This window comes from Glycine soja, chromosome 16 (genome assembly GCF_004193775.1).
Source record: "Glycine soja cultivar W05 chromosome 16, ASM419377v2, whole genome shotgun sequence".
NCBI lineage: Eukaryota > Viridiplantae > Streptophyta > Magnoliopsida > Fabales > Fabaceae > Glycine > Glycine soja.
In genome coordinates this window covers 10117195-10130924 of record NC_041017.1, presented here as the reverse complement: position 1 = coordinate 10130924, position 13730 = coordinate 10117195, and positions in this window count along the sequence as shown.

Genomic DNA, 13730 nt, shown 5'->3' with positions numbered 1-13730 from the left:
TAACTATTTCCCCAACCATTCATAACTCACACGGCTGTTTTCTAGAGGTATCATCACTCAAGATAATAATATTGTGGCGGTATGGAATACCAGCGACAACACATTATAAAGAGAGAAAGCTCTAGACGAGGTTTCACTATTATCAAGCAAGTCGGAGACCTAGCATGATGATAGATTCACCTCCACTCCTTAAATTCCCATGAACCCGGGTGTAGGGCCCCTTTTTTTTTACTCAAACCCGTGGGTGCTTAGAATGCAGTGTAAAGAATGCAAAATAGACAACAGTTATTTACATTTTACACACTTCAACAAATGCACACACAAAGTTCACAAAGTTCACAATTCCACAATTCCTAAAATAGGCCTAACTCACAAAAATAGTCCCCAGTGGAGTCGCCAACCGTCGCAACGTGCCCTTCGCGGGCGAGCGAGGGCGAGGCTCACGGGTGCGCTTTCCAAAGGAGGAAAGATGCGCGGAGTCGCCACCAACGTTTATTTGTGGAAAACGTCGGAAAAATCGAAGGAAACCGATCAAAATGAAAATTCTAAGTTCGGGAGTTATATTTACGCTTGATGAAGGTATTAGCACCTCTTACGTTTGTCTCGAAGGACAACAGCCTATTTTTTAGAATTGTGGAAATTGTGCTATGTTACCTTTTATTTCTTTTTATTTTTTGAGGTCGACAAAAGCGGGGCTTTTGCTCCTACGTACCCTCCTTTGAAGAGGAAATCAGACCTACATAGTTCTTCCTTATGCGTGGATCAAGTGATTCTTTTTACTTTGAAAGGTGATCATTTTAAGGTGTTGGACCTTAAAAATGATCCTTTTTACTTAGTAAGAAACTGAAATGATAAACTTCCAAAAACCTGTTTTTGTGGACGAGCTTGACTAGGCGAGTTTGATTTTAGCCTTAGTTTCACTTTAGTTATTTAGTCAATTCAATTAAGAACGAGAAATCCCAAAGAGAAAACGTCCGATTGATTTTTTGCTTTACTTTACTAAAAGGTATTTTTTGATTATTATATTATTATTTTACCTCTTTTTTTTTATTTCCAAGGTGGTTACGGCACGACCGAACGGTCGGAATTCATTTTAACCGAAATTAACGGATGATACAATTCAAACGATCGGTGGAAATTTATTTTATTTTTAGATTAAGCGAAAAATGACTTAAATAAATGACTTAAGCACGTCAAAAGGGGGTATAAAAAGTAAATGAAAACGAGAATGAAAATACATGAAGCAAAATGTGGACCACCACGTGTACATATAATGAATTGAAAAGCTTGGTTTGAGGTACTTACCCGTTGAAGACTGAAGAAAACGAAGAACAAACGATGAATCTTGAAGAACGGTCGAGAATCTTCACGTAATTACTCACGGAAACGTTACGAAAACGTTACGGAAGAGCCTCGGCTTGTATTTTCTTCACGGAAACAATTTTCCCAAGCAAATTCGAAAGAGAGAGAAGTGCCTAAGGGGTTGAACCCTTTTCTTCTTCACTTCTTCCCCTATTTATAGCAAAATAGGGGAGAAGCTTGCCGCCCAGCTCGCCCAGGCGAGCCAGGTTGCTTCCTCCAGAAGCAACAGCCTTCTGGAGGGCCCAAGTGGGCCTGGTTGCTATTTGCACCCTCTGTTTACTAAATGCACCCCCCTTTCTATTTTTTTGTAATTCTTTTTCCGTAACGTTACGAAACTTTACGAATTTCGTAACGATACTTATTTTCCTTCCGCAAGGTTACGAATCCTAACGGATTATGTATTTACTCTTTTTTTAACTTTCGAAGAAGTTACGGAAACTCACGGATTGCGCAAAAACACCTCTTTTCGATTTCCGCCACATTACGGAATTTCACGGATCGCGCAAGCCTGCTTCCTTTTGATTTCTGAGACGTCTCGGGACTTCATTTATTGTGCAACAAAGGACGCCAAGTATCTCAAAGCGGCTAACCAAAGGTTGCATGTTATCAAGTAATAATCCCCGGACGAAATTAGGGTATGACAGGTTGCTCCTATAAGTTGGCCGATTGGGCAAGGACGCTCCTGGAATGAGATCAATGTGATGCTCAATTCCCCTCAATGGTGGCAAACCATCTGGTACACTTGCTGGAAACACATCATCAAAATCCTGCAGAAGAGACTGAATACTAGAAGGCAATTTAAATTCATCAATTGGGTTAGCATGCAACATCTGACATTGAGAAAACAATAAATAGAGGGGTTGTCTCGCACAAAGCACCCTCCTTACCTCCCTTTTTGTTGCTAAATAAAGTTGTTTGCCCTCAAGTGTTTCACTCTTTTTGTTTTCTCTCTTTTCCCTTTCAAGTGTTTCACTCTTTTTCTTTCCTCTCTTTTCCTTCTCAAGTGTCTCACTCTTTTTCCTCTCAAGTGTCTCACTCTTTTTCTTTTCTCTCATTTTTATCTGATCCTCACAAACCTCTTGAGGAGATAATGGTTTGAGAACAATCTTCTTGTCAGCTTGCTTGAAAGAGATTTTGTTGGTGAAGCCATCATGCACTGCCTTGGTATCATACTGCCACGGTCTTCCTAACAGCACATGGGTCGCTTCCATTGGGACCACATCACACAGCACCTTGTCATTATATCTCCCAATGGTGAGACACACCTCAACCTGTTGAGTCACTTTTACCTCTTCATCTTCACTAAGCCATTGAAGTTTGTATGGTCTAGGATGGGGCTTAGTTTCCAAATTCAGTTTGGTCACTAATGTGGAACTTGCAACATTGGTACAACTTCCTCCATCAACAATTAAAGAGCACAGCTTACCATTAATTACACACCTGGTGTGGAAAATATTTTCTCTTTGATTGTCATCCAGTGGCTGCATTTGATTTCCCAACAGCCTTCTCACCATCAACATATCACCCTGCATAGCTTCCTCCTCATACTCTTCTTCTTCCACTTCTTCTTCACTGATTTCAGACTCACTAGTGATTTCTCCATCAACCTTCATGATCATGGTCCTCCTGGTTGGACATTCAAAAGCAATATGTCCTCTGCCTAAGCACTTGAAACATTTTATGTTTCTGGTTCCAGTATTGGATGAGGAAGTGGAGGTGTTATGTTTGCTTCCACCTACACTGGACGCTGCTGACTTTCCATGTGGAGATGTGGCTGCAGGTCAGAACGAATTACCTCCCTCCTTCTTGGATCTGTTGGCCCAGTTTTGGTTGTAAGTATTGGGTGAGTTCCTCCTTGTTGCACTTTTTCTTTTAATTTGTTGTTCAACCCGGAGCGCCCTATGTAACAAGTCATCCAACGCCACATACTCCTGTAATTCAACAACATCTCTGATTTCAGGGTTTAGACCATTCAGGAAACGAGCCATTATGTCTTCGGAGTCCTCTTCAATGTTGGCCCTCACTAACGCCATTTCCATCTCTTTATAATATTCTTCCACGGTTAAATTCCCTTGGGACAGCCCTTGGAGTTTCTGTCGCATGGTTCCGTTATAGCTAGTGGGCACATACCTTTTTCTCATCACCCTTTTCATCTCAGTCCATGTATCTACCTCTCACCGTTCCTCTCTCGACATTTCTCTCTGGTATTTATGCCACCAAACAAGGGCATAGTCGAAGAATTCAGCTGCTGCTAGCTTGACTTTCTGCGCATCAGTGTAGTCATTGCAGGCAAATACGTGCTCAGTCTTCATTTCCCAGTCCAGGTAGGCATCTGGATCACTTCTACCTTTGAAGGGAGGAACATTGAGCTTTACTCCCTCAACCCGGTTCTGCCTCGGTCCGTCATTACCGCCATTGTTACCTCTATTGCCATCTATATTTCGTCTAGCATTCTGATTGGCTTGGTTCTCCAAAGCTTCTAGTCGTCCATAGACCTCCTCATTGGTACGATCCAGCAAACATTGCATCTGTGCATTCATCGCATCCAGTAACAGACGTTGAGCTCTGTCCAACTGATGATACTCGTCACCACCACCACCTGCTCCAGCCATAATTCAACAGGAAAAAAAAAGAGTGCAATAAAAATTATTAAGGTTTCAGGACCTCACAACACTCTACTCACGTGTTTAACTCTTAAATGGTAGTACACTCGTGTTTGATGCTCTCAATAGGCTTTTGTGTAATGTATTCCCTCTTGCCTTTTACCACTCGTGTTTCCTCTTAAGTTCCTGGATGGACCAAATTAGACACACAAGGTAATATAAAATAAAAGGAAAGACAATATAATGATCACAAACAGATTTGATTTGGGATAACAACTTGGACTTGATTTGGATAATAATATATTAGATTGGATTTGGATAACAGATGAGCTTTAATTTGGGTAACAGATATGATAACAAATAAGATATTAGATAGGATAACAGATAAGATATTAGGTAGGATAACAGATAAGATATTAGGTAGGATAACAGATAAGATATTAGATAGGATAACAGATAAGATATTAGATAGGACAACATATATGACAATAGATAGGACAAGTAAACTTCAAATGCTCATAACTTTTGCTACGGTTGTCCGTTTGAGGCCCACTATATGTCAAAACGCTCAGAATTCAGAGGAGAATCCTTGGGCAAAATGCTTCTAACTACCTTAAATTTTTGTTCAAAGATCAAACACCCAAATCCCTTCCAAACTTTTTTTTTGCAATTGTTTCCTTTTTTTCTTCCTTTTTTCTCTCTTTCTTTCTCTCTTTCTTTTTTTTTTCAGACGTCCAACTATTAGAATTCGTTCAATAGGCAATCATCATTAGGCAAACTTGACCATTTAGCAATTTGGTAATTAGGCAATTTTTACCCCAAACAGAATTCGAATAGGCTGAAACAAAAGTTATGAACAGAAGACAGAATACAATATGGTAGGCACAAGAACAAGAAACAAGAAACAAGAACTCAAACAAATTCTTTTTTTTTTACACAAATTCTGAAAGACACAAGACACAAGAAACAAGAACAAGAACAAAAAAAACGTGACAAGAACAAACAAGAACAAGAACGAAACAAAGACACAAACAAGAACGCTACAAGATGCGAACAAGAGCGAAACAAGGACAAATTACCAAAAAAAGAAAAAAAAGGATAGGATAGGATAGAACCTGTATCAAGAGCCGAAGCTCTGATACCAGATGATGTGAACCTAAGTAGGAGCGAATCGTTTGATACAGGCTACGGAGGTTTGGATGACGCCACTTCCGGTGAAGGAAGATAAGTCAGGGTAGACGCCACAAGGATTACCTTGATAAGTCTGAGATTGGTTCAACAAGGAACTCAGAAAGAAACTTTCACCAAATTTTATCAAATGCCAAAAGTTTCTTTATTGAAAACAAAAACAAATACTTATAGTGTATCTGAACAAAAAGATAAAAATAGACATGGGCCTTCTAAACAGTTTGGGCCAAAATTACAATAAAAATAAATTATAACTAAAAACTTATTTAACTTGGGCCTTCAAGTTAGTTTGGGCCTTCAGCAACAATTAGTAGTGATGTGAATCTTACGGGGCGCGGATCGCTTGATACAGGCTACGGATATTTGGATGACGCCACTTCCGGTTAAGGAAGATAAGTGGCGTCTACCCTGACTTATCTTCCTTAACCGGAAGTGGCGTCTACCCTGACTTATCTTCCTTAACCGGAAGTGGCGTCTACCCAGACTTATCTTCCTTCACCGGAAGTAGCGTCTACCCTGACTTATCTTCCTTCACCGGAAGTGGCGTCATCCAAACCTCCGTAGCCTGTATCAAACGATCCACTCCTACTCAGGTTCACATCATCTGGTATCAGAGCTTCGGCTCTTGATACAGGTTCTATCCTATCCTATCCTATTATTTTTCTTTGTAATTTGTCCAGGTTCGTGTTTTGTCCTTGTTCTGTTATTTGTTTTCTTGTTTGCGTCTTGTTGTGTTCTTGTTGGTGTCTTTGTTTTGTTCTTGTTCTTGTCACGTTTGTGTTCTTGTTGTTATTCTTGTTTCTAGTGTCTTTCAGACTTTGTGTCATAAAAAAAAAATTGTTTGGGTTCTGTTTCAAGTAAAAAAAAAAAGTTGCAGAAATTTTGAAAAAAAAAAAGAGAAGAAAAGAAGAAAGAGAAAAAAGAGAAAGTGGGTGTTTGATCTTTGAACACGAAATTGAGGCAGTTAGAGGCTTTTTTTTGGCAGAAAATCGTGTACCAAATCCCCTTATCTAGATTCTCCTCTGAATTCTGAGCGTTTTGATATATAGTGGGCCTCAAACGGACAACCGTAGCAAAAGTTATGAGCATTTGAAGTTTACTTGTCATATCTGTTATCTTATCTGCTATCCTATCTATTATCTTATTTGTTATCATATCTGTTATCCAAATTAAATCTAATTTGTTATCCAAATCTGATCTGTTATCCAAATCAAAATTTGTTATCCAAATCAAATCAAGTCTAATCTGTTATCCAAATCAAATCTAAATCCAAATCAACTCTAATCTGTTAACCAAAATCAAATCTGATTTGTTATCCAAATTAAATTTGCTACACAGTCTGTGATAATTAAACTGTCTTTCTTGTTATATACCTTGTGTGTCTAATTTGATTCATCCAGGAACTTAAGAGGGAGTGAGTGGTAAAAGGCAAGAGTGAAAACATCACACAAAAGCCTATATTGAGAGCATCAAACATGAGTGAACTACCATCAAAGAGAGAAACACGTGAGTAGAGTGTGGTGAGGTTCTGAATTTTTATTTTTTTTAATTTACTGCAAAATTCTTTGTTCCTTAATCATGGCAAGAGCTGGTGACAATGGTGGTGTATATCATCAACTGGACAAATCTCAGCGCTTATTTCTGGACGCGTGGACTACACAAATGCAACGTTTGTTGAACCGTAACAAAGAAGAGCCCTACAGACGAATAGCCAAATCTTCCTCGTTTACTCTTAAACCTCTATCCCTTAGAGAAGTGTGCGATGACCAAATCAGAATGAGAGAAAAGAGAGAACAAGAGAAAGAAAATAGTGAGGCACCACAAAGGAATATGAAAAAGAAGAGTGATACACCCGAGGAAAAGAGTGATGCACATAAGAGAGAGAGTGATACACATGAGAGAAAATTTAATTATTTTGCAGAGGCGAGTGAAGTGAGGAAAGTGTTACCTGCTCATGAACCACTCAATCTACAGTATTGCAAAGACAGTAAAATTTCTACTGATAATTCTAATGAGTTTACTATTTCTATTTCTCCTAGTGTTCAACCATTATTGCAGGAATTTAAAAATGTCTTTCCTAAGGAGATTCCTCATGGACTACCACCATCAAGAGGCATAGAACATCAAGTTGATCTCCTCCCCGGAGCTTCATTGCCTAACAGGCCAACTTACAAAAGCAATCCCCAAGAGACTCAACGTAAGGATGCACATGCCAAAGTTGAGTATGTGAAAAGATTGTATGACCAAGTGAAGGTGCAAATTGCAAAGAAGAATGAAAGCTATGTCAAGCAAGCCCACAAGAAAAGGAAGGAAGTGGTACTTGAACACGGTGATGATCCTGAACATTTGAGGACAAATGTTTTCCAAGAAGGAGGGAATGATGAGAATCATGAAACTGGCCAAATACAGGCTAAAGGCCCAAGTGGAGAAGGACGAAGGCCCAAGTGGAGAAGGACAAAGCCCCCGAGTGGAGAAGGGTGAAGGTCCAAGTGGAGAAGGATGAAGGCCCAGAGGCAGAGACACTATCAAGACTATTAATTGTTGTTGAAGGCCCAAACTAATTTGAATTTTCAAGTTAAATATGTTTTTAGTTATAATTTTTATTTATTGTAGTTTTGGCCCAACCTATTTAGAAGGCCCATGTCTATTTTTATCTTTTTGTTCAGATACACTATAAGTATTGGTTTTTATTTTCAATAAAAAAACTTTTGGCATTTTGATAAAATTTGGTGAGAGTTTCTCTCTGGGTTCCTTGTTGAACCAATTATCAGACTTATCAAGGTAATCCTTGTGGCGTCTACCCAGACTTATCTTCCTTCATTGGAAGTGGCGTCTACCCAGACTTATCTTCCTTCACCGGAAGTAGCGTCTACCCTGACTTATCTTCCTTTACCGGAAGTGGCGTCTACCCCGACTTATCTTCCTTAACCGGAAGTGGCGTCTACCCAGACTTATCTTCCTTCACCGGAAGTAGCGTCTACCCTGACTTATCTTCCTTCACCGGAAGTGGCGTCATCCAAACCTCCGTAGCCTGTATCAAACGATCCACTCCTACTCAGGTTCACATCATCTGGTATCAGAGCTTCGGCTCTGATACCAGATGATGTGAACCTGAGTAGGAGTGGATCGTTTGATACAGGCTACGGAGGTTTGGATGACGCCACTTCCGGTGAAGGAAGATAAGTCAGGGTAGACGCCACAAGGTAATATAAAATAAAAGGAAAGACAATAGAATTATCAGAGTAACAGATTTGATTTGGGATAACAACTTGGACTTGATTTGGATAGCAGATTGGATTTGATTTGGATAACAGATTAGATTTGGATAACAAATCTGATTTGGATAAATTTTTTTGATTTGATTTGAGTTGGATAATAGATCAGATTTGGGATAACAAATTAGATTTAATTTGGATAACAGATATGATAACAAATAAGATAACAGATAGGATAACAGATAAGATAACAGATATGACAACTAAACTTCAAATGCTCATAACTTTTGCTACGGTTGTCCGTTTGAGGCCCACTATATATCAAAACGCTCAGAATTCAGAGGAGAATCTAGATAAGGGGATTTGTTCCATGATTTTCTGCCAAAAAAAAGCCTCTAACTGCCTCAATTTCGTGTTGAAAGATCAAACACCCACTTTCTCTTTTTTCTCTTTCTTCTTTTCTTCTCTTTTTTTTTCTTCAAAATTTCTGCAACTTTTTTTTTTTTTTTACTTGAAACAGAACCCAAACAATTTTTTTTTATGACACAAAGTCTGAAAGACACTAGAAACAAGAACAACAACAAGAACACAAACGTGACAAGAACAAGAACGAAACAAAGACACAAACAAGAACGCAACAAGACGCAAACAAGAAAACAAATAACAGAACAAGGACAAAACACGAACCTAGACAAATTACAAAGAAAAAAAAATAGGATAGGATAGGATAGAATAGAACCTGTATCAAGAGCCGAAGCTCTGATACCAGATGATGTGAACCTTACGGGGCGGATCACTTGATACAGGCTGTAGAGTTTTTGGATGACGCCACTTCCGGTGAAGGAAGATAAGTCAGGGTAGACGCCACTTCCGGTGAAGGAAGATAAGTCAGGGTAGACGCCACTTCCAGTGAAGGAAGATAAGTCAGGGTAGACGCCACAAGGATTACCTTGATAAGTCTGATAATTGGTTCAACCAGGAACCTAGAGAGAAACTCTCATCCTTCTCCACTCGGGGGCTTTGTCCTTCTCCACTTGGGCCTTCGTCCTTCTCCACTTGGGCCTTTAGACTGTATTTGGCCTGTTTCATGATTCTCATCATTACATGCCTCACTATTTTCTTTCTCTTGTTCTCTCTTTTCTCTCATTCTGATTTGGTCATCACACACTTCTCTAGGGGATAGAGGTTTAAGAGTAAACAAGGAAGATTTGATCAACAAACGTTGCATTTGTGTAGTCCACGCGTCCAGAAATAAGCGTTGAGATTCATCCAGTTGATGATATACACCACCATTGTCACCAGCTCTTGCCATGATTAAGGAACAAAGAATTTTGCAGTAAATTAAAAAAAAATTCAGGACCTCACCACACTCTACTCACGTGTTTCTCTCTTTAATGGTAGTTCACTCGTGTTTGATGCTCTCAATATAGGCTTTTGTGTGATGTTTTCACTCTTGCCTTTTACCACTCACTCCCTCTTAAGTTCCTGGATAGACCGAATTAGACACACAAGGTAATCCTTGTGGCGTCTACCCAGACTTATCTTCCTTCACCGGAAGTGGCGTCTACCCAGACTTATCTTCCTTCACTGGAAGTGGCGTCTACCCAGACTTATCTTCCTTCACCGGAAGTGGCGTCATCCAAAAACTCTACAGCCTGTATCAAGTGATCCGCCCCGTAAGGTTCACATCATCTGGTATCAGAGCTTCGGCTCTTGATACAGGTTCTATTCTATCCTATCCTATCCTATTTTTTTTTCTTTGTAATTTGTCTAGGTTCGTGTTTTGTCCTTGTTCTGTTATTTGTTTTCTTGTTTGCGTCTTGTTGCGTTCTTGTTTGTGTCTTTGTTTCGTTCTTGTTCTTGTCACGTTTGTGTTCTTGTTGTTGTTCTTGTTTCTAGTGTCTTTCAGACTTTGTGTCATAAAAAAAAATTGTTTGGGTTCTGTTTCAAGTAAAAAAAAAAAAAAGTTGCAGAAATTTTGAAGAAAAAAAAAAGAGAAGAAAAGAAGAAAGAGAAAAAAGAGAAAGTGGGTGTTTGATCTTTCAACACGAAATTGAGGCAGTTAGAGGCTTTTTTTTGGCAGAAAATCGTGGAACAAATCCCCTTATCTAGATTCTCCTCTGAATTCTGAGCGTTTTGATATATAGTGGGCCTCAAACAGACAATCGTAGCAAAAGTTATGAGCATTTGAATTTTAGTTGTCATATCTGTTATCTTATCTGTTATCCTATCTGTTATCTTATTTGTTATCATATCTGTTATCCAAATTAAATCTAATTTGTTATCCCAAATCTGATCTATTATCCAAATCAAATCAAATCAAAAAAATTATCCAAATCAGATTTGTTATCCAAATCTAATCTGTTATCCAAATCAAATCCAATCTGCTATCCAAATCAAGTCCAAGTTGTTATCCCAAATCAAATCTGTTATTCTGATAATTCTATTGTCTTTCCTTTTATTTTATATTACCTTGTGTGTCTAATTCGGTCTATCCAGGAACTTAAGAGGGAGTGAGTGGTAAAAGGCAAGAGTGAAAACATCACACAAAAGCCTATATTGAGAGCATCAAACACGAGTGAACTACCATTAAAGAGAGAAACACGTGAGTAGAGTGTGATGAGGTCCTGAATTTTTTTTAATTTACTGCAAAATTCTTTGTTCCTTAATCATGGCAAGAGCTGGTGACAATGGTGGTGTATATCATCAACTGGATGAATCTCAACGCTTATTTCTGGACGCGTGGACTACACAAATGCAACGTTTGTTGACCAAATCTTCCTTGTTTACTCTTAAACCTCTATCCCCTAGAGAAGTGTGTGATGACCAAATCAGAATGAGAGAAAAGAGAGAACAAGAGAAGGAAAATAGTGAGGCACCACAAAGGAATATGAAAAAGAGTGATACACCCGAGGAAAAGAGTGATACACATGAGAGAAAATTTAATTATTTTGCAGAGGCGAGTGAAGCGAGGAAAGTGTTACCTGCTCATGAACCACTCAATCTACAGTATTGCAAAGACAGAAAAATTTCTACTGATAATTCTAATGAGTTTACTATTTCTATTTCTCCTAGTGTTCAACCATTATTGCAGGAATTTAAAAATGTCTTTCCTAAGGAGATTCCTCATGGACTACCACCTTCAAGAGGAATAGAACATCAAGTTGATCTCCTCCCCGGAGCTTCATTGCCTAACAGGCCAACTTACAAAAGCAATCCCAAGGACACTCAACGTAAGGATGCACATGCAAAAGTTGAGTATGTGAAAAGATTGTATGACCAAGTAAAGGTGCAAATTGCAAAGAAGAACGAAAGCTATGTCAAGCAAGCCCACAAGGAAAGGAAGGAAGTGGTACTTGAACACGGTGATGATCCTGAACATTTGAGGACAAATGTTTTCCAAGAAGGAGGGAATGATGAGAATCATGAAACTGGCCTAATACAGGCTAAAGGCCCAAGTGGAGAAGGACGAAGGCCCAAGTGGAGAAGGACAAAGCCCCCGAGTGGAGAAGGATGAAGGCCCAAGTGGAGAAGGATGAAGGCCCAGAGGCAGAGACACTATTAAGACTATTAATTGTTGCTGAAGGCCCAAACTAATTTGAAGGCTCAAGTTAAATAAGTTTTTAGTTATAATTTATTTTTATTCTAATTTTGGCCCAAACTGTTTAGAAGGCCCATGTCTATTTTTATCTTTTTGTTCAGCTACACTATAAGTATTGGTTTTGGTTTTGAATAAAAAAAAAATTTCAGTTTCGGCCGACACCGGCATGTTTTCATTTGCTTGGCAAGGAAAACATTAGCCAACCTCGGCAGAAAAAAAAAAAATTTTGACATTTGATAAAATTGGGTGAGAGTTTCTCTCTGGGTTCCTTGTTGAACCAATTATCAGACTTATCAAGGTAATCCTTGTGGCGTCTACCCAGACTTATCTTCCTTAACCGGAAGTGGCGTCTACCCAGACTTATCTTCCTTAACCGGAAGTGGCGTCTACCCAGACTTATCTTCCTTCACTGGAAGTGGCGTCTACCCTGACTTATCTTCCTTCACTGGAAGTGGCGTCATCCAAACCTCCATAGCCTGTATCAAGCGATCCGCATAGTGCCTCTGCCTCTAGGCCTTCATCTTTCTCCACTTGGGCCTTTAGACTGTATTTGGCCTGTTTCATGATTCTCATCAAGTAGTCTTGGTAGTGCCTCTGCCTCTGGGCCTTCATCTTTCTCCACTTGGGCCTTCAATCTTCATTAATGGCAGCTATACAAATCTTTCTTGGGTTTGAATCCTTTAATGTGAGGGGCCCACTGTAAAGCATAAAGTGCAATATAATAATCATTAATTTAAAAATTAATGATGAAATTTTTTATAAAATATTATATATATATATATATAACCAAAATCTAAATTTTAATATAGAATAAAATATATTTTATCCCTAATAAATACTCAAATTTTATATTTTATTCTAATAAAAAAATTCATTAAGTCTCTAATGAAAATAATAATTTTTTTCTCATTGATAATTTTTTTAGTCTCTGATAAATTAATGAATTTTGTATTTTCTTTCTGATATTTATTTATTATTTGTTATTAGTCTTCTTCAAAGGGACAAATAAAAAATAAAATAAATTATTAGAGAATAAATACAAAATTCGATAATTTATCAAGAATTAAAAAAAAGTGTTAAAGATACCAAAAAAAATATTATTTTATTAAAGACTCAATATAAAATAAAATTATCAGAGATCAAATACAAAATTTACTCATTTATCAAGGAGCTAAATCATATTTTACCATTAATTATAATATCAACTATTGATTTTCAAATTAACGGTCATTACTGTATTTTATCCTCTTTCAATTTTCATTATGTTCAAGTATAACCAATATGATATTCCCACTATCTCATAATAAGTGTGATTTTGGATTTTGTTTTTACAAAGACTAGAAATGCTAGTAATTAAATAGATGAAATAATATATCAATTTTATGAAATTAATTTTATTATTAATCTTCTTTGCTAGAAAGGATGCAACACAACAATAATATTTTTAAAACTTTTTTAAGGTATAAATGGAAAAAAATAATTAATTTTATATTAAAAATTAAAATGACTCTTATTTTTTTCCTATAACACGACCCACTTATTAGGAGACAGAGTCAATAACAGTGATGGTCATACATTCAATTTTTAAAATCCAATCCACATCAAATTAAATGGATATGGATTTTAATATCTTATTAGATGGAAATGAATTTTACAATATGGTTTGAATATTTTTGAAATTGGTTTGAAACCGTTTTGAACCATAAAATAGTTTGGTTTTAAAATCAATTTTAAAATTGAATTATGGTTTAAAACTGGCTT